Raw genomic sequence first — 4081 nt, 5'->3', positions numbered from 1 at the left:
ATTATCTCTGTGTGTTGGCTGGGCTCGGTGCAGCAGGTCTTCTGTTGGTTTCCCTTGGGACGTCTCCCGTGGTTTCCATTAGATGTTGGTGAAGGCCAGAGTCATCTGGAGGTTCAACCGGGACACCATCATATCTGGGCCTCACTCACTCTCCATATGCTGTCAAGTCCTCTTGTTCCTCTTGTGGTTTCGCAGACAGTAGCTCAGGACTCCGAGAAGTGCACTAATGGAAGCTGCTAGGCCATCTTAATGTTTGGTTCAGAATCACTTCTGACTCCAGAGAAGCAGAACCAATCAGATGTGCACTATTTATAGATGTATATGTAGATGTATATATTACACATATGCATATGTACATGTATTATATACATATGTCATATATACTCTATATGAGATATACATATATATGTATAATATTGAGGTGCCTGAGGGACTCCATCGATTAAGCATCCAACGCTTGATTTCAGCTCAGGTCATGATCTCAGGGTTGTGGGATCAAGCCCGGCATTGTGGGGGGGGGTCCATGCTCGGTGGGGAGCCTGCTTCTTCCCTCTCCTTCTCCTTCTGTACTCTCTCTCTCTTTCAAACAAATAAACAATAATAATAAAATTATATTTGTGTAATATGTAGAGCCACATACATAAATTTATGATACGGAATTGGGTTACATGATTATAATAAAGAGATTTAATTAGTAATAATAATAACAACAACAACAACACACTTCCCACAGATGAAAGCCCAGGCCTACATGGCTTCACTGGTAAATTCTAGCTAACATTGAAATAATAATGAGTGCCAATTCTTCACAAACTCTTCCAAATCCCAGGTGAGCCCTGTGAGACTACATCAGAGAGAATACCAGGTGTTCATCGGGGATCATCTTTGGAGACCAGCTACTAAAATCCACCTTGTGCAAAAATCTGATGATAGATCAAAAGAGCAGACAGTTTTGGGCATGTAGCCCATTGCTTCCTGAAACTCCTTTGGCTGGAGCTCTTCCATGTTCGGGCTTTGCATCTCAGTAAGTACAAAGCCCCTTGAAGCCGTAACACACTAAATTTATAGCAATCATTTACATCTTAGTATAAACCAAGGACTTGGGAGATGTGATATTTAATGTTGCGATAAAAGGAGATATTTCAAAGCCTAATTAAGACTCAAGGTGGAAGAATGGAAGTTGACGGAAGGACGGGTGGGACGGGCTGGATGGCAAGGTTGGAATCGGAAAGTTACCTCACTCGCTTGTTAAGATTGTTTTGTACCGGTCCTGTTTAAGTACTTCATACACAGTGATAGCAGTGTCGCCTTTCAAGGGTAGGGGTGGGTGGCATTAGTAAAAATCTCAGTCCAACGCCATGAATCTATAATGGCACAGTTTTGGACACATACCAGCAGGAAAGGAATGGGCTTGGGGGCATCAGAGCCTTTCTAGGGCCCCTAAAATCACAAATTAGTTCTGCAGTGTGGTCCGTTGACAGCCTTGTAACTCGAACTACAGTTGCTACAGAACAAAGATTCTCTCCTTTTCCCTAAGAATGATGCTTCGCTTAGAGATCAGAGCACATAAGAGTCTTTATAAGCTACTTTATAAATATTGACATCATAGTTATTTTGACCTCAGTAACCCAAAGCTACCAACAGTGGCAGAGGAGCCAAAGGGTTCAATGTGATTAGCCAGTCTGAGAGTTCTTTTCTGGGATTTCAGCAGGCCAGGGATTCCTCAAGTGTGCTGGGGTTGGAAACCCTAAACAAGAGACACTGCTTTCTTCTTATGTGGTGGTCTGCTCTCTGACGCTTGTATTTCAGGTCTTACCTGTCTCACGCACAGCCTTTGGCATGAAACGTTTCAGTGAATAACACTTTCAAGTGGTTGGCTTAACTCCATTTCTCCGCACATGTTCAGTGAGCTAATTCTATTAGCAAAGGTTGTTGACGGTCTGAGAAAAAAATCGAAGGAGTTCATTTTTGGCAAAGATTCCTAATTTGTAATGTTGGTGGTTACCGCACCCAAGGCTTCCAACTTAATTGGAAACAGTGGAATGTAATTTAGTGGTGGCTGTTCCTCCGGCTGTTAATTTAGCTGATTTGAATTCCATTAAGGTTTTAATGGAAACAATTCCTTGCTAATTAACCAGAACCTCCCTGGCTGGTAGCTGATTACAGGTAGGATACACGTGGGTCTTTCCTCGCCCTTGCTTCCTAGAGCATAGTCTGCAAGGGCATTTGGCTCTCGTAGCTCCTGGATACATTTGGCATCTAGAAACAGATCTTTGAAACTGATCGTGTTTATAATCAAAACCAGAGTTTATTCAGGGACCAAACACTAAAACTGCTTGAGTTTTGTTTTTCTAGCTGAATTTCCAATGACAAAATATTGAAGGCGTTTTGTTTGTTGGCTTTTCCCAGGAGATCTACTGCTAAGATAAGGCTAAAGCTTTACAACATTGTTTGAAAAGAGAAGTTAGCATCTTAAGAATCTTCTTTAAAAAAAAAAAAAAGATAAAGCAAATAGTTTCCACTTCATTATTTTATTAAGACTTTAGTGATTTTGAAAATCTGATGTTTTGGTCTGCTCACCGTTGTGGACTAATGGTGTTCTTCTGAGTTTTTCACAGGAGTGTTCAAGCTGATGAGGCAGCCCCGTGTTCCAAAATATTTACAAGGCATGGGTAGTGATCTGTCTCACTTAGTCTTCGCCCAAGTTAGGAACCAGGCTCAGACCAGTTCTGAGAACAGACCTGAGTCCCAGCTGTCCCAGGCCTAGAAGTTTCAGAGGTGACTGTGTCCTAGAGCTCCAAAACAAAATCTCCTCTACAGGGTCACGGTAAAATACAGCTGATTTTAAATGGCGAAGGCAGACTTAGCACAAATCAGATCTAGGATAGCTTACCCCCCCCCATCTTCCCCTCCCCCCACTTCTCTTTGCAGCTGAATCTGGTAGGTGTTCCTCCTTCATCCGTCAGAACACACTCCACGGCTTGAAAACTGCCCGAGTTTTCAGTGGCAGCTTATTATTGGCAGCGCGTTGATGAGTCTGGGACGAGGAGCCTTCAGTCAGCACATTTGCTTCTGAGATCTGACGGGAACATGTGTGACTACAAGCAACAAAGGGATTCCTCCAGCCACGCTGGAAAACCAGCGTCAGTGACTCCCAGCCCCGTCCCATGGTCTCCTTGAGGTTGAAACTTCTCTTCTTAAGTCCTGCTTTCATTGGGCCGTTCGTTTCAAACCACATGCTTATCTCTTCTCAAAAGTCAATGTTCAGCTTACGTAGAGGGGAGACCTAAGGATTAACATGTCCCTCTACCGAGGAAAAGGAATGTGTTCTCATATGCTTGTTACTCAATTACCATCCATTGGATGTCTCTTCAGGGATCAGATGGTTTAGATTTTCCAAGATAGCTCCATGGAAAGAAATTTTGATGTTTTCTGTAAAGGCCAGTTATTAACTATATATTAAATGTGGCCATATTTTAGGTTCTTCTAAAAATAAGGAAAACCAGGGGCCACTGAATTGTGTGTTCCGTGTTTGAGGTTTGACTGTCTGATCACCTTAACTGTATGTTCACATATTTGTTAGGAGCAAAGATGATTAAAGCATGATTCTGCTTTACAAGTGTTCACACTTAGCAGGGGACAGAAGGCGTGTATACCGATAGCATTAATAGAAGGCAGAGACAGACAACTGCACTAAGGAAGAAAATACTGATGGGGGAGTTCAGAGAAGGAGTTTATGTTGAACTGGAAAGGAGACCCGGGGTTGAAGGACACCAAAGGTTTGGAATAGTGGAGATAAATTGCAGTGTTGAAGGCCTGCAAAACGTAGAAGCAGAAATCTGCAAAGGGTAACGGAGTGGAGGGCATGGAAGGGGTGTACAATGAGATGAGAGAATGAGAAAGCGATCCATGAATCTTACACCAGAAAGACTGGACATCACTTAGGAGGTACTGGGCTGAATCCGAATATTGAGGTAGGGAAGCCTGATCAGAAGAGCTAATGTGATGTCACGAATAGGCAGGGGGTGGCCTAGGGGTGTAGAGAGAACAAGAGGAATGCAAGAAACTTGGAAGGAACCAG

The sequence above is a fragment of the Lutra lutra genome, chromosome 9, assembly GCF_902655055.1.
Source record: "Lutra lutra chromosome 9, mLutLut1.2, whole genome shotgun sequence".
Classification (NCBI taxonomy): domain Eukaryota; kingdom Metazoa; phylum Chordata; class Mammalia; order Carnivora; family Mustelidae; genus Lutra; species Lutra lutra.
Note: the sequence above shows the minus strand (reverse complement) of the source record.